Genomic DNA, 24,416 nt, shown 5'->3' with positions numbered 1-24,416 from the left:
TATAAGCTTTTGATAATAAGAACAAAAGGATTAGGGATGCTTATATGACCCAAGCCAACATGGTGTACTCAAAAGATATGAATTAAGTATGAGTACATGAAGTAAAGCTCATCTGAATCAGAGTAAAACGTGGAAGCAAAGCCAATGAGCATAACCAAGTGACATGACATATATAAACCAATGTAGAGAGCACACATGTCACATAAGTCTCACCATCACATGTATATAATACAATGCATGAAAGTAAACATGAATGCACGAAGTATCACACACGAAAGACCAAAAGAATCGAGTCCATCTCACACACTCCCCCTAAATCTAACATACTTGGTCCCTCTCCTCCTTTGGCATCAAGCACCAAAACCTAAAGGTCGGACGATAGGACAGGAGCAGTCGAGTTGGGCGCTGAGGTACGGTGAGAGACCTAGAACTGAGCTGCATCATCCTCTGACCCTGAACTCTGAGGGGTCTGACCCTCTATAGCTGGAAGTGAAGGTAAAGCGGTCTGGGTCTGGTCAGTAACTAGCGTGGCCTGTAACTCTGCAGGTGTCACTGTAGGAAGGGGAGCCACATCTGCCGTTGTCGCTGTCGCTGAAGCCTCAAGTGTAGGAGTGACTGTCAGAGGAGGCTCGGATGATGCAAAAGATGATAGAATCGTCTCGGTAGTCTCGATAACTAGAGCAGCTATGGTAGGACCAGAGACTCAGAACACTAGAGGTGTAGGCTACCCTGTAAGCTCACTGAAGGTACCGCCAAGACTCCTGGAGACTAGGGTGTCCATCACTAACGCCAAAGAAGTTTGAGTTGGAGTGAAGTCCGTAACAATAGGAGTAAAGTGCAAACCCTGAGCTGTCCCTGGTGAAGCAAACCACTGAGACACATGCTTTGTAGGTGAGGAAAACTAAGGAGCTAGCTATCTCTGACTCAGAAGCCCACTGGGTTATACAGCTGTAGTCACTGGAGTGGTGGTGGCAGGCTAGCCTATCTGAAATGTAGACTACTGAGGATCAACCTCGATAACAGCGAATACATGTTGCATGAAGCTGAGTAACTGCTGCTGAATCATTAGCTATTACTGTATGGCCTGTTGCTACCATTGAAACTCATCCTATCATGTCTAAACCTAAGCAAGTGCAGTTATGGTCTCCTATGCCTGGCGTGCTTGGTCCTGTCTCATCCGCTCAAGTACAGCTAGAAGTGTCGGGTCTATCTACGGTGGCTGTGGTGGAGCTGAGCTAGAGCCACTAGCCTCTCTATCGTGTGGATGAGGTGCTATCGGTGGAAACGGCTGATAGTCATTGTCTGAGCTATCACTCGGGTTGCTCTCGACCTTATCTTCCTACTGTGCATCAAGCTGCTCCTCCTATGTCTCTGTGATGCCCCTGATGATCTCATCCTACTAAGCTACTATCTCTAGTACCTCTAGGCGATGACTCGGCTGGTGAGGTGTCCTCACACGACTATGACGTAGCATCTAGCTCATGTGATACTGTGGAAACTCAGTAGTAGCACCTATCCACTCTACCATTGTCTCTGGGGACTTGTGTGAAACTGCCTTTCGGAGTAAGAAAGTGATCCAATGAGCATAAGGCAACTAACAATGACCTCTGAAGCCCTCTGCTAGTGTGTCCTCCATCTCTGAGAGCATCACATCCCAAATATCAAAGACAGTCTGAGACCCTAGGTAATCCACTAGGCACAGCTGAATTCGAGTTAGGCCCTCATGGTAGCCCATCCTCGGAAGCAGAGTCCTCCTCATAATAGCATCAAGGAGCCGAGCTATAGGTGTAAGGTCACATGGTGTCCTACTAGACCCCTTGCCAAACGGCTCTATGAAGCATGGTTTGACAAGATCTGTAGGTGGCACAAGTCCACCATGAGGGCATCTCAGAGGCCCTGTCTATCCATAGCATGTCTCATGAAGACGAATAGGTGACCCTAGAATTCTCAGTATCTCTCTGACCCTCGAGCTCTGAAGCCTATAGTCACGCCCTTGGAAAGCAAAATGAATAAACCTATGTCTCGGGTCAATCCACAAGGAGTAGAACTCACGAACCCAAGATGGAACATACCAACCAGCCCATCCAAGGAGATCTGACAAAGCCTGGCAGATAAGTGAGGTGAGGATGGATCTGCTCGCCTATAGCTACAACTAGAGACTCTATGGAGCAGACCCACTAAGATCTAAAAGCAACACCACTGTTGAGATATGCACTATAGAAGTCCTCCTGCAACACAGTGTAGAAGTGCTCTAAGGCATGCTCATCCCGCCTCGGCAAAAACCAATCCTCAAACTATATGAATCATAGCTGCTGCACCTATCTAGCTGTGGCTGCCCTCAGGTCAAGGTGAACCACTAGAGGCAGACCCTGTGGTCTAGGAGGTGGACGAGAGCCCCGCCTCTATGTCTGAGGCCTCGGTGACACCTGAGTGCATGTGTGACTAGAGCATCGAAGCTATGGCTATGCTGCCTGCTCTATCTCCTCAACCTGCTCTCCCTACAAAGCATTCTCTATCTGCTCTATCGACTGTGTCTACTGCTCAATCACCCCCTGAGTCTGACTCTCCTCTAAAGAGACATGTCATCCTTCAAGCATGATGGTTCCAGGTGGACTACCAAGACTAGCCTCAATCCTCTCGATGGTGGCCCTCGGAGCTGGTGATAACTAATCGCCTATACTAATGCCACTGCAGGTTCACCTATCTTGGCATGCTCTGCGGTGGCTACCACTACTGCTGCTCTCTCTGTCTCAACATCATCTCTCTTGCACTTCTTCTTTGTAGTCTTTTTCACCTTTCCTTTTTTCTAAGCAATCAGGCGAGGCAGAGGCCTTGGATCCTCATCACCGGGACCACCCCCAACATTCTTGCAACGAGCCATCTCTGAAGCTGATAAGAATCACTGCCACTGATAAAGAAGAACTGCCAACTGACACTCATGAGGCTTGGCCTCAATCCATACTCGTAGGCTTGGCCCTGAGTAAATCTGTCAACTACCCAACTGCCAAGCAGACTCACTGCCCAAATTGCCACACGATAGAATAGGAAGAATATATATAAGCAACTTTATATACTAGGGAAGTGAAAGACCTAATGGAAAGTAAGCAGTACAAAAGTAATGAGCAAATATGGCTTGCTACCTTAGAACAATCCCGAGACGTGTGAAGGGATAAGTTGTCGATCACAGGGACACCACACGGGAATGACAATGACACCATAAGGCTAGGGTTGGTGCAGCGAAGTAGTGCGGCGACCGAGGAGGCACAACACTGGGAAACCATCGGCGTGAGAGAAGGCAACGCGGTGGTGCGTGAGCACACGGCGGCGCAATGGAGCACGAGCATGTGGCAGCGGGTGACACATGTGCGGTGGCACGGCGGCGTGGATGCGTGGGCTGTGCGATGGCGGGGCCACGACGACGAAACAGATAAAGACGGCATGAGGTGTTGGCGGCGGGGATGCAGGCGTGGGTGCGGGCGTGACGGCGAAGAGGCAGGAGTGGGTGCAGCGGTAGAGATAGGCGTGGGTGTGGGCGCGGCGGCGAAGAGGCAGGCGCGGGCGCGGTGGTGGAGATGCAGGCATGGGCATGGGCGCTGCGACGGAGAGGCAGGCGCATGCACGATGGCGAAGAGGCAGGCATGGGCACGGCGTGGTGAGGGCAGCAGAGATGGCGCGGTGAGAGAGAGAATGATAATATGGTAGCCCCCCCATGACGGACAAGGAAAGAAAAGAGAAATCTTTTTCGCTTGCACTCCAGTGACCAGACGCACCGGTAAAGACGATCGGACGTAGCCCTCCGGTGTTCGGTGAACAACAGAGAGGTTAGAGACCCTCAAATCATGACCGGATGTGTCTGATAACCCTTGACCGGACACAGCACAGAGTTTGGTCCTTCCCTAAGATCCATCTTGCGCTGACCGGACGCAGAAACATCGTCACACCGGACGCTGTAGAAACATTGTTCATCTTCCGGTCTTTCTTCAGCAACTATATCTCCTCCTAATGTACTCACCGGACGCTGCAACAGGTGAGTTCGGTCCCTGCATCCAGTCCGTCTTCAACTGCAAAAACGCCTCCTTTCTTCACGATGCTTTCTCCCAATCAAGTCCCAAACTTCAATAAGATCTAAATTAAACACCAATTAAGACTGATATGAGAGACTTCTCTCAAACCCTCAAGTTGTTCTAAATAATTTACCTTTGGCTATAATTCTTTTTAAGAAAATAAGCAACAAAATGGGCGAGGAACACCATGTGACCACACAAGAGGGTTTTATGACCAATAGGAGCTTCAAATGCTCTCCCTATTTGTGGATAAACACAACGGGTGTTCAAAAGATAACCAAAAAGAAATGACAAAGCAACACACATGCACATGTAATGCAATACTTGAAAGTAAGTCTAGTTGCTTGTCAAGTTTGATCCAAGGTTAAGCTTCTTCACACGCTTTTTGGCGGTTACCTTAACCATGTTAGACAAGCCCTAAGTGCATTACTAAAAATTAAATATGTTTTATATTACAATGCAATGCAAGGGACAACACAAGCTCATTTTTAGTGAAGTTACTAAAGTCAAGCATATTTAGCTCATTCCTCAACTAACAAAATGTAGCCTCACCTAGCGGTTTGGTGAAGATATCCACCAATTGATCCTCGGTCCTTACACCTTCCAGTGATATATCATTTTTAGCAACATGATCTCTAAGAAAAAATAATGGCGGATATCTATGTGCTTGGTGCGAGAGTGTTGAACCGGATTATTAGGAAGCTTTACCGTGCTCTCATTGTCACATAAGAGAGGTACCTTTTCTAGAACTACAGCATAGTCTAGAAGAGTTTGCTTCATGTAAAGAATTTGTGCACAACAAGCACCCATGGCAATGTACTCCGCCTCAGCGGTGGACAATGTCACACTATTTTGCTTCTTGGAGGACTAAGACACTAGTGATCTACCAAGTAAATGGCACCCTCCGGATGTGTTTTTTCTATCAATTTTGCAACTAGCATAATTCGAATCGGAATAGCCAACTACTTGGAATCTAGCTCCTTTGGGATACCAAAGGCCAATGCTTGGTGTGTGCTTAAGGTACCTAAGGATTTTTTTAACGGCAACCATGTAAGCCTCTTTAGGATTAGCTTGAAATCTAGCACACATACACACACTAAATATGATGTCGGGCCTAGATGCGGTCAAATATAATAAACTACCAATCATAGAACGGTAGAGAGTTTGATCAACCGATTTACCTCCCTCATCTAGGTTGAGATGTCCATTAGATGGTATTGGTGTCTTGATTGGCTTACATTCATCCATTTTGAACCACTTGAGAAGGTCCTTGGTATATTTTTCTTGAGAGATGAAAATCCCCTCTCTCATTTGCTTGACTTAAAAACCAATAAAGAATGTAAGCTCTCTAATCATAGACATCTCGAACTCCTTTGACATTAATTCACCAAACTCTTTACAATAGTCTTCATTTGATGAGCCAAAAATGATATCATCAACATATACTTGACAAATGAAGATCTCTCCATCAAACTTTTTTGATGAATAGTGTGGTATCGACCTTCCCAATGGTGAAGCCCTTCTCAATGAGGAAATCCTGAAGGTGCTCATACCAAGCTCTTGGGGCTTGCTTAAGCCCATATAGCGCCTTAGACAACCTATAGACATGATTAGGATATCTATGGTCTTCAAACCCGGGAGGTTGATCAACATAGACTAGTTCATTTATGAAATCATTTAAAAATGCACTTTTAACATCCATTTGATATAATTTTATTTTATGATGAGATGCATATGCAAGAAGGATACGAATGGCTTTAAGTCTTGCAACCGGTGCAAAGGTCTCTCCAAAATCCAACCCTTCAACTTGGGAGAAACCCTTCGCAACTAGCCTTGCCTTATTCGTAACAATAATGCCTTGATCATCTTGTTTGTTGTGGAACACCCACTTTATTCCAATTACTCTTGCATCTTGTGGTCACTCTTCAAGTGTCCAAACTTCATTTCGGGTGAAGTTGTTCAACTCTTCATGCATGGCATTTATCCAATCCAGATCTTGAAGAGCTTCTTCTACATTTTTAGGCTCAATGCAAGAAACAAACGAGTGATGTTCAATAAATGAAGTAAGTTTTTAAGAGCGAGTCATTACACCCTTTGAAGGACTCCCTATGATGAGATCTTGTGGATAGTGCTTGTAGTAGGGGTGAATTTCTTCTATCAACCACTTAAGGGGGAGGTTGTGGAGCATCAACATCTTGAGCTTGTGCTACCATTTGATCATGAAGAGACATGAGTATCTTCATTTTCTACTCTCCCATCTTTATCATCATCTTGTGGCACATTTGATGAAAAAGGTGGATCAATCACTTGTACATCATCTTTGGGCTTGATGTCTCCAACTGGAATGTTCTTCATGGTCTCCCTCAATGGTTCATCACCTATATCCTCGAGATTCTTATGTGCTCCTTGGGAGCCATTAGATTCATCAAATTCCACATCATATATTTTTTCAACCAAGCCGGTGGCATGATTAAATACTCGATATGCTTTGGACTTTGATGAGTAACCAACAAGAAAACCAATATCACAACGTCTTTGGAACTTCCCTAGGTGTTGCCGTTTCTTGTAGATGTAGCATTTGCAACCAAATACCTAGAAGAATGATATGTCCGGCTTCTTCCCATTGAGCAACTCATAAGGGGTCTTGCCAAGAAACTTTTGAAGAAATAGGCGATTAGATGCATAACATGCGATGTTGATAGCTTCTGCCCATAGAGCTTCGGGTGTATTATACTCATCAAACATTGTTCCTGCCAGGGTGATAAGTGTCTAGTTGTTGTTGCATAACCGACCAATTTATAAGAGTACAAGTACAATGGCAGCCGCAAGCGGTCGCACTGTCATACTTGAATCCATATAAACCCGGTAGTCCTGTCGAGTACCACGACGGGTCTCGATAAATGATTTACAACAACCAAGATCGTACATGATTCAACATACATGTCACATATTACATAAAGTTCACAGATACTATTTTCATCATCAGAGTATGAAACCAAGTTATTACAACCGAGTTTGGTAGATAAAAGTAGGAAGCAAATTAAGTTTGAAAGTAAAGTTTCCAACATAGTTTAGTACAGTGCCAAAGTAGGATCACAGTCCACAAAAGCAATAGAGGGATTAATAAAGAAGCCTACCCAAGGCTTACTCCTCATCCACGGCGGGATAGAAGCAACTCTTGCAATAACCATGATACACAGTGCCATCTGCAACAATGGAAAATAAACCCTGAGTACGAGAAGGTACTCAGCTAGACTTACCCATCATAAACTAGAAATAAATGACTCCAAGGATCATGCAAGGCTGTATAAGTGGAGATAGCTTGACCACATTTTGCATAAAAGCGATTGACTTAGTTGTACAATTATGATTCCTTTATCAAGTTAATTATAACTATCTATCTCTAGATTAGCAGCTATCCTGTGCCAAACATGTGGTATATCAAATTTAAAGAATACAATAGTAACCATAACAGGTATTGTGATTCCATATTCATCCGAACCATCATGTTCCATAACACAGTTACTACGATGTTGGGACTAGCCAAGTTTCTCACTATCCAGGAGAGACGGCGATTCGAATCATTTTCAACCAGCTAGGAATTTATTCCTAACACAAACCCAGGCATGCCATGCGAAGGCAGCCTTAGGTCACCTTTGGTACAACTCAGGTACACATTTCACGGGTTCGTACCGCGCCGCACAATCGGGGACAACCAGTTGCCATGACATTCAGGACTACCCTGCCCTTAGGCTCACGTCTGCCTCCCCGCAAGGAGCGCACAACAGAATGAGGCCCGGCCTGAATTGAGCTACTCGGCTTCGCGGTCGGAATGACTTATCCGGCCAGCTAAATGATAGGCATGCGTTCAATCTTGTCAGAAGCGCCAACAACGGTATGGTCCTTAACCGGCACAGACGGAATTATATGAGTCAGCCTACGCATAGACTCTGTCTGGCCTCGATTTACATCACCCCATGGTTCTGTTCCACGATAGCAAATATAGCCAACCGTGCTCCGGTATCCACCTATATCTCGCAGGTGACAGGAAATCACCCGACTTCTACCGGTCTAAGCATGGCTAAGCATATGTTCGATCCTGGACCTACATAGGATTAAGGGTGTAATATCTGGACATGGAATTTGTATGCATCAAGTGGTTTCATTCAACTCTTATAACCTAATGCATCAATCATAAGTACTTAAGTAATCATTTGTAAAATACTGGGAGACTTAAAATGCTTCGTGGCTTGCCTTTCAGAAAGGACGTGGGGTGGTGATCAGGGCACTCCGAAAGCTCTTAGGGTTCTGCTCCTCGCCTTCGGGAGCTGCGACTTGAGGATCTCCTGTTGGTCCCCTTCCTCTACTTCGTCGAATTCCAGCAACGTTATTTCTTCCTTCGATCCTAGATGCAGGAATATGGCATAAGGTAGTGCGGATGTATGCATGACCAGTATAATATAATGACATGTGACGAATGCATTCTTGTAAGTATTTTTAACATCATAGTGCTAAAGTAATAACAAGTGTATCATGTTTTTACTGAGTAGGTGCATATCTCTTCTTAATGATTCAATCAAACACTTCAGCAGTTCATGTACCACACTACAAAACATCAGCTAATTGTTTTACTCATAACTGAAGTTCTACTTATCCAAATATGGTGATCTTAGACTTTCTGGAAATCTTATAAAATTTCCTACAACTCTTATTTAATCATCAAAAGCTAATTCACATTTTATCTTAACCAAAACAGACAAGCAACTCAGTGCTATCCAGAAATTCCAGAGAGCAAGCAAATTCGGAAACACTAACTTTGAACAGCCATAACTCCTAAACCCTCTTGGCCTATTACTCTGAAATTTTAACACAAGATACATGAAGAAGTTATCTACAACTTTGTTATTAACCTATTTTTATAGCAAACACCACTTCTTACCATGCAACATACCAAACTACCAAATCTGTCCGAAAACCCGCTCAATTCGAATTATAAAGCAACAATACTTCTACTTCATATAAGTATTCCAATTTTTACAACACAAAGTCCTACCAATAGTGCAAGCATACCTAACACACTCAGGAAAACATAATGGTGAAGCCCAAAATATTTATTAGATGCCTTTATTATTTTATTTAGATACTTAGGTTAAATAATAAACATATACTAAATATGCATCATAAATTCTCAAAAATTTATAGTGCCTTTCTAATGCTACCAAAAGACTACTGTAAAAGTTTCATGCCATTTCACTAAGTAGAACACTTTATATAAAAATGACAAGATAGAAAGGCTTATAATAGCAAAAATAGAAAACCCTATTGAAAAGTGTCAAGCAACAGATTTCCTATTTTTCTCATCATCCATATGGTACTAGGATAACCTCCAACAAATTTCATGAATAATGGATTCATAAATAATTTATAAAAATTCATACAAGGATTACCTATATATAAAAGAAAAATCTATAACTACAAATCTACACATGCACTGATCCTAAACATTTTACTAGAGCTCGTACATGTCAAGAATAGCTTACCACAAAAATTTCATAATTTTTGGTGCACAGGAACTCTAGATATAAAATAAACAAGTTTGCATGCATTCAAAATCACATTTCATGTTTCAATTTAAATCTTCCAAAATTTCTACTGTAAGTGTCAAGATCATATTTTTCTTAAATACTACACTTCCTAAGAAATACTACCAAATTTATTTCACAATTTTTTAAGCTATACAACTGGAGATAAATGTTTGTTTTGTTGATTCTTGTGAGCCAATTTCAAGCATGTTAGGAGCTAAACCAGTCAATGACCCAAAAATAAAAGTTGTTCCCTATATCAAATACTACAACTTTGCTTTAGTGACCACCTCTATGCAAGGTCTCTAACACATAGTTCAAACTTGGTCAAACATGTCACATTCAATTGATGGTCTACATTCAAACTAGGGCCTAATGACCTATTTACCCCTAACCATGAATATCAAAGTTGTTTATAATGATACTCTAAACATGTTTAAGCTAATTGCAAGGTCATACAATCATTTCATATATTAGTCACTCATAGTGCTATCTAGGTTAACACATGTAATCTTACTTAAGTGTTTGATCATGAAAGGTGACCTTCATGAACAATGTCCTATTTGCTAACCTAAGTGTTGCTACATGTTTTTGTGACTCACATCAACCAAGTACATGTTTACACTCATGATCATATGCCTATACACATGGAAACATGAAATAATAAGAAATGCTGCATATGTTTCAATTAAATGTTTCAAGTGTAAATGCTTATATATGAATGCTTGATGATCATGCTTATGCTATACAAATCAAGTTATGCAAGGCTAACACCTAGGGTGTTACAGTTGTTTCTCTCTACTATGCCATTTTGCTATTGCAGACACCTCATGCTTGATCTCTACTTCATCATAATATGCTTCAATGTTTGTGTTATTAAATTCTTTTCCATTGTCACTTCTTATCTTCTTGAGCTTCAGTTCAAATTCATTTTGTGCTCTCTTGGCAAACTTCTTGAAACATGCGGCCACTTCGGTCTTGTCATGAAGGAAGAACACTCAAGTATATCTAGAGTAGTCATCAACTATCACAAGACAATAGAGATTTCCTCCTAAACTCTTGTAAGTTGTTGGTCCAAATAGACCCATGTGAAGAAGCTCTAGCACTCTTGTTGTTGACATGTAAGCTTTTGTTGGATGAGTGTTTGCAACTTGCTTGCTGGCTTGACATGCAATACAAAGCTTGTCTTTCTCAAATTTCACATCCTTCAAACCTCTCACCAATTCATTCTTCATTAGCTTCTTGAGTGAGCTCATCCCAACATGTGCAAGTCTTCTATGCCATAGCCACCCAAGTGATATTTTGATGAATAAGTATGTCTTCAAATTTGCATCTTCGGAGGTGAAATCCACTAGATATAGGTTGTTATATCTAAAACCCTTGAATATAACTTGATCATCATCTTTCTTTGACACAACCACTTCCTTCTCGGTAAACAAACATTGAAAGCCAAGATCACACAATTGACCAACGGATAGCAAGTTAAAACTCAATGAAGCAACATATAACACATTTGATATTACAACTTTGCCCAATCCTTAAACTTTGCCTTTTGAATTATCACCAAATGTAATCCTTTCTTGACCATCTACTTCTTTATCTAGTGAGGTGAACATACGAGGATCACCGGTCTTATGTTGAGTGCAACCACTATCAATAACCCAATGACTTTCACCGGTCTTGTAGTTCACCTACACATAAGAGATCAAGCTTGTTGTTTAGGGACCCAAACTTGATGAGTGCCCTTTGCTTTCTCAACTAGTGACTTTGCAACCCAAATTTTCTTAGGCCTATTCTTGTTGGATGGACCTAAGAACATGACTTTCATTTTTCCACTAGAATCATTTCTAAGCATGTAGTGAGCATTGAAGGCAAAGGGTCTAGCATGCTTGGGCAAAGGTTGTGGTGGTGGAATTTCACACTCATGAGCAAAGTGACTTTCTTGTCCACACTCAAAACATCTCTTTGGCTTAGGCTTTGAATTGTATTGTTGTTGATGTTGAGCTTGAGCTTTCTTCTCTTGATTTGCCAAGTACTCAATACCACTTCTATCCATCTTTATCACGGTGTTCATGAGTAGCTCACTTTGGAGATATTGGCCTCTTGTGAATTTGCTCAACCCGATCTTGAGATGTTCTTTCTCCAACTTGAGCTTCCTATTTTCTTCTCTAAGTTTATCATGATTTTTCTCCATCTTGATTCTCTTGTTCTCTTCTTTAAGCATCTCATTCTCAAGAGCTATATCATAATCATTGTTAAGATTCTCTATCACAATTGTGTTGGTGGTTGATAGCTTTTCTAGATCTTTCTTAAGCTTTTCATTCTTATTCTTGAGCTTGACATAATCATCATAGTTGCCAGACTCAACCACTTTCTTTCCTTTGCTACTAGAACCTTGCTCAATGCTCTCAACAATCAAGTCATCACATGATGTAGCTATATCAATCTTAACAACATTGTTAGTAGGATCATGTGGCTCATTGAATAATAACTCATGAGAAAGAATAAGATTGTCATGATTAATCTTGAGATTGGTGTCTCTTCTTTTAGCAAATTATAACTAGTGGTGAGCTCATTATGTATCCCCTCAAGTTTATCATGTTTTTCTCTAAGCTCCTTTTTAGAGGATTTGAACTCCTTGAGTTTGGATGACACGATTTTATTTTCTTCTTTAAGCTCAACACTAGCTTTTTTTTGGCTATGTCATACTTTACTAAGAGTGAGTCCTTCTCAAGTTCTAGCTTTTCATTTTTAGCTCTTGTCTTTCTAATGCTTTTAGTGTATTGGTTTAGCAACTTGACAAGATCATCATAAGAAGGTGATTCAAATTCTTCATCGTTATCACTAGCACTTTCATCATTGCTAGTATTATCATCACCACTACTATCATCATCATTTTGTACCTTTCATTCACCCTTGGCCATAAGGCATAGGTGTGTAGAGGATGACGACAGCGGTGTTGGTGAAGATAGTGAAGAATCAATCACAAGAGCAGCCACCATCTCCTTCTCATTCTCACTTTCATCATTGGATGAGCCACTTGATGATTCAATGTCCATGAGCCAATCACCAACAATGTATGCCTTGCCATTCTTCTTCTTCTTGGTGGAAGAAGAGCCATCTTGTGGAGTGATGTACATGTACATCTCATGTGCATTGATCTTCTCCAATATTTGAGTTGGTGTAGTGATGGAAAGATCACCTTGATGAAGCACCGTCACAATATGCCCATATTTATCAATGGGGAGGACACTAAAGATCTTTCTCATAACATTGGAGTGTTGCATTTGTGTGAGTCCAAGCTCATTGACTTCCTCTACAAGAATATTCAAGTGTGAATACATCTCATTGGCACTTTCTTTACAAAACATCTCAAATGAATTAAGCTTTTTCATCACAAGGTGGTAGCTTTCCTCACGCTCACTCTTGGTTCCCTCATGGAGCGCACAAATGTCTGACCATAGTGCATGGGCATATTTGTGGTTCCACACACGGTTAAAAACATCCTTGCAAAGGCCTCTAAAGAGGGTGCTTCTAGCCTTTGCATTACACTTCTCGTAGTTAATCTCATCGCCTTGAAGGTTTGTGGGATCCTTAGGTTTTGGGAAGCCTTGTGAGGTGGCTCTAAGAACTCCAACATCTAAAGCTTCTAGGTATGCCTCCATATGAATTTTCCAATAAGGAAAATCATCTCCCTCAAAGATAGGAGAGGGTCCATCCCCGTGGGATATCTTGCTCTAGGAGGTTAAGCCTAATTTAGGGAGCACGAGGCTCCAATACCAATTGAAAGGATCAAGATGCCCAAGAGAGGGTGAATTAGGCTAATTCTAAATTTTTACAATAAATAAACCCTACACTTAGCCCATTTCACCCCTTGTGTCTAAAATGTGTTTCTATTATTCTCCCATACAAAAGTTTAGCACCCTAGTTTCTAATCCTACTCTAGCATGGTAATCCTAGGAATGTAAAGACATGAAATGAATTGCTCAAATGTAAATGCTCAAAGTAAAGAGAGGGAAAGGAACACGTTAATGTTTTCCCAAGGTATCGAAGAGTTGCCACTCCCCACTAGTCCTCGTTGGAGCACCTACGCAAGGGTGTAGCTCCCCCTTGATACACGCAAGAATCAAGTGCTCTCTATGGGCTGATTCTTTGACATTCCATCACGGTGAATCGCCCACAACTGCTCACAAAGTGACTTGGGTCATCCACAAGCTCCGTCGGATGATCACCAAGCACCCAATCACCATTGAGCCATCTAGGTGATGGCGATCACCAAGATTAATAAGCACAAACTCTCACTTGACCAAGACAAGCCTAATGAGTAAGGTGGATGCACCCTTGCTACTCCCTTTGCACTAATGAGGTCCTTAATCTTGGATTATCAAATCTCAATCATCCCAGTAGGTTCTTGCTCTCCCTTACACTCCAAAGGTGTTTCTCAGCTGAACAAATGGGCAAGAGACCTCAAATGGACGAGTGGGATATGTATTTATACCCCCCCCCATTCAAAACATAACGGTTGAGGTCCAACTCAGCAAGTATCGGGATGACCGGACGCTCCGGTCAAGGTGACCGGATGCACCGGTCAGTGTAATATGTCAGCGTGTCAGAGAGGGCCGTTTGCTCTGACCAGACTCTGGCCTACGTCCGGTCAGCACCCATCGGACACGTCCGGTCATCAAAAACCCTCTCTGGAACCTTACTGATGTTGAACAGATACTTGGCATTAGAGTCCGATCACTTCTCTGTTCAACATATGGTCCATGGTCAACAGCATGTCCACTGCTGCTATAAATATGGCTAGCATCGCGTCCGGTGAGTACTGATGTCCAGCGTCCGGTCGCACTCTGACTGTTGCCGCCGATCAAATGAACTGATCGAACTCTCCAAACTGCGTCCGGTCACAACCAAACCAGCGTCCGGTCAGTCATTTGACTCTCCATTTACTTCTAATTCGAATTTCTTTGTGAATGAAGTTGACTTCTATCGTTCTTAGTGCTATTCCTGAGCTACCTAGTACTAAGTTTGACAAGTGTGCACCACACCTAATCCATTAGACTCACCTAGGTTAAGCTACTAGTCCATACCCCCCTTAATAGTATGGCCAAAGGAAAAATAAAGTCCTAAACTATTCTAAGTGTCGCTCCAACACCAAACGACACTTAGAACTAGTCTGTTCTTAACCTTGTTGTCCATCCTTTGGAAACCAAAACGATTTCCATCGACAAAGGCATGACAACCATGATTGTCCAATCAATTTCCATTACCATGACCTAACTCAAATTGCCTCTACAAAACACATGTTAGTCATAGTAATCTCGTGTCGTCATTAATCACTGAAACCCAACTGGGGGCCTAGATGCTTTCACGCCGGAAGCTCAGTGGTTGCCTGAGGGCAGCCACCAGATCTATCCCTATCATAGCGGCGCTGGGGAATGGTGATGTGCTGTTGTGCGCAAGGTGGATGTCGTTGCCTTTGCGGCTGCATCATTGACCCCACGCCATTGCCACTGAATCTCCGATTTGCTATAGTTGCTGCTCCAGTGAGCTGGGTCAGCATCTCACCCACCTCCTTTTTTAGCAGAATCTTGCCCACCTCCTTTTTTAGCAGAATCTTGCCCACCTCTTGGCTCGGTGAATAATGGATGAGGCTAGCTCGCTCGAATGGATAAGCCCACACCGGCCACCGCTTCAGCCTGCTTTTTAGAGGCGGTAGTTGGGCTGGCGCGAGTGGCCCACCATCGGGAGCATCCGTAAGCGGACGGACGCCCTATACCAAGAATTACCGGTCTCAAAATTGTCTGAAGGTCTCATCTAGTAGATCCTCAAAGTCAATTAATATATATATATATATATATATATATATATATATATATATATATATATATATATATATATATATATATATATATATATATATATATATATACCTTATAAGTTGTAGAAAGGTCCAAATGGTCATTTACCCGACCCTCTATCATACGGGGCACATCGATTCAGCGCTTACATGGATTTCACATATGAGACATACATGTCAGTGGCAAGGTTTCGCCTTAGAAAAATCATATCTTTTTCGTATGACCTTAGATGAAGATGATTTTTATATGAAAATTGTAACCCTTGATAAGATCTATAACTTTTCTAGTTTTGAATTTTTATTATTTGCGATAAGTTTACATGCTCAAAAAATAATATAAAGTTATAGCAGCATATTAGTCGCGTAGCAAGGCTTGTTGTCTTAGAAAAATCATATATTTCTTGTATGGTGTCGGACAAAGAAACTTTATATATGGCAATTGTAGCTCTCAATGAGATCTACAAATTCCTAGTTTTGACTTTTCAGTTTTATTATTTGATGAGGTCCTTATCAGATGGTAAAATAATAATATAAAGTTTTAGCAACATATTAATCTCGTACCAAGGCTTGTCGTCTTAGAAAAATCATGTATTTTTTGCATGGTATCAGATAAAGATACTTTTTATACAAAAGCTATAGCGCTAGATGAGATCTATAACTTTTTAGTTTTAATTTTTTTACTTAAAGTTGTTTAGATTTTTTAAAAATTGACATAAATCATGCTTGTCTCTTTATAATTGGCCCAGTGTGCTTACACACCTATGTTGAGACTACGTATATCCATATAGGTAGGTGGGCAAGTAGTTATTATACAAAAAAATATATATATGGATGTCTTTTTGAGATATTATTACAGTTCCAAGAGTTTTCAATGGACCAAGCACACATATATATCTGTGGTACAGTGTAGCAACGCATGAATGAATGAACTTCAGAGAATAATGTTAGTTTATTATCTTCGACTTGCATGCCTCATCGGTGTGGCACCTGATACATGCCTCAGTCCTTGTTTAGTTCCATCCTAACTTCCAAAAAATTGCTATAGTACTTGTCATATCGAATATTTACGGCCCGTGCATGGAGCATTAAATGTAGACGAAAAGAAAAACTAATTGCACAGTTTAGTGGGAAATTGCGAGACGAACATTTTGAGCCTAATTAGTTTATGTTTGAACACTATTTGTCAAATAAAAACGAACATGCTATAGTAGCCCCAAAATCCAAATTCCTACAACTAAACACAGCCTCAATAACCTTGAATTTAACACTTGAGGGGAATTGACCTTGGATGCATCTCTTGATGACATCCACAGCCTTCCGAGCTGAGCTTCCATCGGGGCGTTCCATTTTAGAGGTGTGCACATGCAACGCCCCCTATTGCGGCCATACGCAGTATCCAATACCAGCTGTTTTAATAACGTTGCATTCTCAAGGATGTGATTTGTTAGCTCAATCAAACCTTTTGCAGAGCGAAACCCACTTATCAGCACTCTCTTCAACTTGCGATGACGGCGTTGTCCAGTTCCTCCATGCCTTTTCTCTTGTGGGGAACAATCACCATGAGAATCTCCCGGAATGGCATCAGCAGCAGCATCATGCATCTCTAACTGCATGTATGTATATACAAATACAAAGGTGTCTTAGCATCAAATGTCTTTTTTTCTTGGAATTTTGGTTATATTAACGTATGTTGATTGACTACATAAATGGAAAAACATTGTACGGACACACAGATGATAGTTCAAGCGCAAAGGCACGAAATGTCATACATGTATATATATAAAGGTTTCATGAATTCTGATGAAAAGGAGGGGGTCTTACCTGCAAGATGAAAGTATGCAGAGCAGGACAGGCATTAAGAAAAGAAACAAGGGAATAAAAATCATAGTCCGGACAGCGGCTTGGCGTATGAAGCCGTATCCTCAAGTACTTGAGGTGGCGAAATTTGGTAAGCTTCTTCATTTGTGTATCAGCTCCAACCTAAAGAAACAACAGAGGCCCCAACTGTTAGTGCATATATATGTTTAGGTACAAAGACAATACAAAATTCACATGTTTGTAAAGAGCAATGAAGCTATAATAATAATATTGTTAAAGTACATTACAGGGAAAACATCGATGAAGTAAATAAATATATATAGTAAGAAAAATAAAGATAGAGATGTATGTCTGTCGTCAGAATGCATGAGCACTAATTGTAACAGAAGGAAACACTGACCTCGAAGCATGATGATAGAGAAAGGATGCTGAGATTTGGTGCGACAGAAGGGAGCTTGGTGGTGGCATAAGAGAGCATGCCATGCTCGTCCACACTAGAGACTAGACACTTTCATCTCTGTCGCTAGGGATGATGAATCTCCAAGGCAGACGCGCGTCGTCGGCAACCCAACATATGAAAAGATCTCGAGCTCTGGTGCATCACATTGAATCTTTTGCAAGCTGTTGCAGTTTCCTACATGTAGGAATTTGAACCGCGACAGAAGATGATCGAGGTATCTTCAGGCAAACAATGTCATGGCAGTAGGAGAGCTCCAGCTCCTCCAAAGCAGGCCAAGACGACAGGAAGCAGCTAAGTTCATCCTCAGGCTTACCAAGCAGCCGACCCTGTCTATGTAACCCAGACGGCAACCGGTGATGGTGAAGGATGTGATCGTCGAGCATCCATGGCTGTCACTGGACAGCAAGGAGCATGGGAACGTGTAGCTTAGCCCGTCGTCGTCCATGTCTAGGAACGCGCCAAAATCTATGATCCCCTGTGGGATCACAGCCTGGAACCAGCGGTCAAGAATGTCAGGGTCTATGTAGAAGCCAGGGGGAGGCTGAACCCAGAAGATTGCGATGCCGGTTCCAGTGTGGTTGTGCATGATGTGGTCGACTCTAGCGACGAATTCTCTCACCATGGGATCGTTCCTTTGGTAGTACTCTTCTATGCATGGTTGCGTTGACGCCCTCGTTGATTTGATCCTCTATGATCGGTAGTTCTTTGTCGATAGGATCAAACGACGATAGGTAGTCTGCCTCCAATAATCCTAGCGTGTAGATGTCCAAGATGAGCTTGGGAACGGAGGAAGGCATGGGAGACACAGGCAGCCTGAGCAGCATAAAGACATGTATGTGGTAGAGGATATCCTGCATGAAGAAAGAACGACGAGAGGCAAGATCGATCAATACAGTTGTATGTAAACAAAAATTGGGGTAAGAATTAAGTGTTTGTGATTTGAATTGCACATGACATACATCTGGAAGGGTGATGATCCCCCGCTTCTTCTTCAGCCATCGTGGATCGATCGTTCGTCTACGTGTGCGCATGCATGCAAGACCGACCAATCCGAAACTAAACTGCGACGCTGCCGCCGAAATTCCTGTGCGACTCGACGACTTGTTGGAGATGCATAGATCGTCAGCCTCCGTTCCGGTCAGCTCAAATCACCACAGCCGGTTTGCAGGCACGTCTTCGTCTCCTACTTGATCCCAATTTTGTTGTACATGTATGTATAGCTAAGCTCCGCTGGGTTAGGCTGAATCCTTTTCGGTTTTGTATTGCATACATAAATTCTCTCTCTCTCTCTCTCTCTCTCTCTCTCTCTCTCTCTCTATATATATATATATATATATATATATATATATATATATATATATATATATATATATATATATATATATATATATATAGAACTACTATCCTGTAGCTGGCTACGGAATAACTTATTCTGTAGCCACTTTGAGTTACGATAATTACTATGTTATTTTACGAGATTATAATAACTCCTTACTAAGTGGTTTAATATAACGTTATGGTAAATATCCCCATGTGTTATAGTAACCCAACTATCGTAAATATGTATTTATATTATGGTAAATTAGTATATAAAATTATAGTAAATGGAGGTGGCTACAGAATAACTTATTTTGTAGCCGGCTACTGAATAGCCTCTCCCTATATATATATATATATATATATATATATATATATATATATATATATATATATTAATTATATTATATATATAAACACCCGTACACACGCAGGTAGGGTCTCTCTTTTGAAGCCAGAAGGCGCTAGCTGGAGGCTGCAGCACGGAGAATGTCTCCCAAACAGGGCCTAGTACAGTTTCAATAGGATGTTTACATCTACGCAACACAAGAACACATATAGAGTGGTAGAGGTTCACATGCATATTGGCCCACTTCAATGCCACTACTACACACAACCACTCTTATGCCTATGCATGCCACCACCCAGAACATTCAGTGGAGCGAGACCCACTAATGGTAAGGCACGGCCGGTCCAAAATGCGACAAACAAACTCTGCTTGTTTTTTTCCCCCTCCATTGCATCTTAATTAGTAGGTTCCAATATACTTAAGCTGCTAACATTAATACTAGGGATATATAGGGATACTAAAACTCTTCCAAGGCAGGCTAGTATGTAGCTGCAATAACATAAATAAAGGAAAGGATTTGTAACAGCCTTCTAGTAGTAAAGACCATCATCGTCGTCTTCGTAGGTCATCATCGTCTTCCTCTCTGATGATGTTGCGTTCATCCCACAGCGGGCAGGAGCAGCTTGCTTTCTTATTCTTCCACTCTTTCCCACACGTGTAGCAGAACTCATAGCCGCACCTGCAATGCAAGAAGCAGCAACACACGTACAACAGAAGTTTTTCTTAGCACTGGCAAACATAATAAGTGCAGATTTTTAGGATGCTTGCATTGTGCAATTTATGGAATAATAAAGAGAATGGGGCCTTACACGCAGATCATGTGGTAGCAGCCCTCCGCAAGTTCGATCATGTGCTTGCATTTCACACATTGCCGCCACAGCCTCTGCCTTGCCAGGTTCTGTAACTTTGCATCTTCTGAGCGAGCGTGGGGGTACCTCATCTTGTACTCATAGCAACTCATCCCATCATGCCATGGGACTTTACAGCTCAAGCAAAAGGAGCCTCTGCATTTCACACACTTCCTCAATGTGGCAGCATCAGCAGCTGTGTACCTTGAGGACGACTCTTGCATCGGATGGATCACTTCCCCCAAGGACATCAAGGCTGAACACTTGGGATACGGGCAGTAAATCTTTTGGCTTGGAGGGATCTGTCCTTCCCTCATGCGTTGCACCATGATCTCTAACAGCCGCGGCGAAAGAAATACCCTTGAGCCCTCCACACTTAGCTTTGTGGTGCATCCCTCTTGTGGGCAAGCAGGGAGAGTTCCATTGAGCAGCTTAACTTTCACATGCTCCTTCATGCACGAGAAGCAGAAGCGATGTGTGCAACCTTCAACCACATGGATTTTGGTAATGTCAGTGTCTTCCAAGCAGATGGCGCAGCTCTCTCTTTTCTCCTTGCTAACATTGGCAGCAAGAGCTTTGGCAATCTGAACAGTTAGTGAATCTGTTGCTAATTTTACGACATAGCTGACTTGGTTTGGCTCAACAAGTGAGACTTCACACTGATCAAACTTCCTTCGGACTGACAGAACCTGATTCATCATATCTGCCAGCTTCTTCCCTGATGGACGCCAAATGCCAAGCATCTGCAAATGCACAGAGTATATATTAGGAAAACATGGTCAGAAGAGTGAATTATTATGATTTGTCAAGCACATACAGGGTAGGCAGGTATCATCATAAGACCAGAACAAAAGAAAATTCTTAAGAAGTTTTCTACTTAGCAATGCACACAACAGCAAAACTGGCACTGAACTAGATCCATATCATCCTCCAGATTTACACTTCTTGCTGAACAAATGACTCAAAACATTATGCAGTTGTATTACAACAAATGCTGCAGTTTAGGGTTTACTGAGTAATGGATAATTGTAGACTGACATCTTAGTGAAACTACCCATTGACTGGAGTGAAACCACAAAGTTAGTGATGTTTGGCATCTAAAATTCTGACACTTGTTTATGTTTCTTATGAATAGGGAAAGTAGCAAAAAACAATACTATTTTTTCAGTTCAAACTGGTAGCTGAAAGAAGGAACTATCAAGTACAGAAACTCTTGAGAACTGGATATCAATGGAAAAAGTCTGATCCATCATATTCATATATCATTTCCCCCCTGCAATGCAATAAGCAAGACAACCAATGCATGTTCAGACAAGTTGGGATCATGGCGCCACAAAATACTCATTTCAAGAGTACGTTAAGGCTTAATGTCCAACCAAATCCTGTCCAGTAGACACTGCAGTGCTGCTAGCTTCTCCACTCACGTAAGTATTCAGTAAGATTTAGAACTGAACAGACATTGAAATACCCTAAGCACATGGAAACAGCAGCACCAAATATACTAAAACTAAGTTTCTCTTGGGCGACTCAATCAACTAGTATCAATATCTCTTGGCGGCCTATGCCTAAGATCTAAGCACATGGAATGGAAGATGTATACATCACAAAGATTGGCACCGAACCAGACGCATATCACCCTTCAAGTTTACAAGATCTTGCTGAACAAATGACTTGAAACATCTAACACCATGCAGTTGTGTTACAACGAATACTCCATTTTAGTGTTACATACAGTGGAGTGTTTGTGAGTACTTTTTCTTGAACAAAAATGGCAGGAATTGATCCTAAATCCCAATCCAATCCCAAATCCCCAAGAAAAGAGAGTTCAAAAAACACATTACAGGTTGATCCCAAATCCCAAAGGATCCAGTAACAAATCCCCCAAGAAAACCATCTGGGGACCAAAACCTGAGTCCGAAACACAGGGAAGTGGAAAGGGAAACACAGGGAAGTGTGTGTGAGTACTGAATAATTTTAGACTGGCATCTTCATTAACTGCCCATTGACTGAAAACATGATGTATTGATCAAGACATGAGTAAAGAAATACGCTCAAACCACAAAAGCTTAAGGAAGTTTGGCATATCAAATTCTAACACTTTCTTATGTTTTTGTTTTTTGAAGGAACCGAGCAGGAGAGACTTTGTTATGGGAGGGTAGCAAAAACAGTACAATGTTTTCAGTTCGAACTGGTAACGGAAAGAAGGAAGCATCAATAGTACAGAAACTATTGAGAACTGACTGTCAATGAAAAAATCTGATGGGTTATATCCTTTTTTCCGCTGCAGCGCAAGTTAAGCATCACTAAAATAAAGAACCAAATCCTATCCAGCAGACAGTACAGTTCTGCTAGCTTCTCCACTCAGATTCAGAACTGAACAGGCACTAGAAAAGGGGAAATATCCTAAGCACATGGGAACAGCAGCACCAAATCTACTAAAAGTAGTTTTTTTATTGATTCAATTGACTTATATTCTCTCCTGATCATATCTCTTAGGCAACTCAATCAACTAGCATAAAATAGGTGAAGGTGGAGAGGTAAAGAGTTGTCATGGCATACATGGTTGTAGAGCGGGCGGTAACCAGTGACGACGGTGACACTGCGGATGCCCAACCCCAGGGCGGCGTCGAGGCCCTCCATCAGCGCCATCACCTCCACAATCATGCGGCCGCCCACAAAGCGCTCCACCGGCTTCTGTATCCTGAGCACCACTCCCCCCTGCGTCCTGCAGACAGCCACCGCGAGCACGGCGATGCTGGGGTCCCGGTCCCGCGGGCCCACGACGTCCCTGCTCGGCATACCCTTGGAGAAGACGCGGAACAGCGGGCGGGGCGAGGAGTCGACGGGGCGCTCGAAGTAGTCGCCGTCGTGGGCCCATTGTTCCTCGGGGATGGCAGGCGAGGTCGCGGGCGAAGAAGGCGTCGTGCGCGGCGATGCGGGCGGAGGCGGCGGCCCGGGCGTGGGCGGCGCGGCAGGCCTCGGCGTCGCGGCGGTCCTGCTCGGCGCGCGCGAGATCGGCGGCCTGGACCGCGAAGGCGTAGGCGGCGTCGGAGGAGGGCTCGGGGACGGGGAGGACGGGGGCGGCCTGCGACGACGATGACGAGGCGGCGGCATTGGGCAAGCGGAGCGAGGCTTGGATGGCCTCGGCGACCTGGAGCTGGAAGGCGAGGTCCAGGTCGGAGGCGGAGATGGCGGCGGAGGATGCGAGGGCGACCTGCTCGTGGAGTGCGGCTAGGTCGTCGCCGCCGGCCATCATCGGAATCGTACGAACCACAGGGGGATCGAACAAATTACAAATCTCTCTCTAACTTCCCTTGCGGGGCTGAAGCTGAACGTTTTCGATCTTTCCACTTCCACACACACACACATAAAAAAAAACGTTTTCTTTCCCGGTCACGGGCTCACCGCCTCACCGCAATAACCAGATTTATAAGGTAAAACTGGATAGAATTTTTTTGGCCGGAAAATGTTGAACAAAGTTTAAATGAAATTACCATAAATTGCTGAATAATAAATGCTAAAATAAGACACTGGATCTTTACTAAGAGCTTCAATGTTAAACTTCCCGATCGGCCGGGGCTGGCTGGCTGGGCTGGCTGGCCAGTTCCCTCACATGGATATTATTTATATGAACCAGTCAGCAGTATTTCTCTCTTACATATCAGCAGTATTTCTCTCTTACGTAAACGAACCAGCAATGATACGAACCAGCCAACCGAACAGGCTGAAAGTTTATTGACCGGTTTGATTTTAGTTAATACACACATTCAACAAAACTATATTCTTGTTATGGCTACAAATGGTTTTTTGATGGCAACATTTTCACGCCTTCTTTCTAAATAGTATAGACTACAGTGGACAATAGAGGCTACCAAAATAATGTTGATTATAGCGGTTAAGAAGAGCTCTCCGCTAAATACTAATAGTCACACAATCCCCTCTATGGAATGGGTAAATTATTTCAAATTATTGAATCATTTTGTGGGATGGGATGGTTTGGTTAGGTGCGAGTGAGGCACATGTGTATATACCTAATCTCTATCTAAGGGTTTCAGCCAACCCGCTTTTTAAAATTTCAAAATACTCTTGCACCCTCGTCTCTCGTATGCATATGACCT

At 42.5% G+C, this 24,416-nt stretch overlaps 1 pseudogene; it reads right to left on the bottom strand.

The window, feature by feature from the left end:
* Positions 1-19,612: 19,612 nt before the first annotated feature.
* On the bottom strand, positions 19,613-23,680 carry LOC136508786 (E3 ubiquitin-protein ligase RSL1-like; annotated as a pseudogene).
* Positions 23,681-24,416: the final 736 nt, after the last annotated feature.

This window comes from Miscanthus floridulus, chromosome 15 (assembly GCF_019320115.1).
Source record: "Miscanthus floridulus cultivar M001 chromosome 15, ASM1932011v1, whole genome shotgun sequence".
Taxonomy (NCBI): domain Eukaryota; kingdom Viridiplantae; phylum Streptophyta; class Magnoliopsida; order Poales; family Poaceae; genus Miscanthus; species Miscanthus floridulus.
This window is presented reverse-complemented; position numbering and strand designations above follow the sequence as displayed.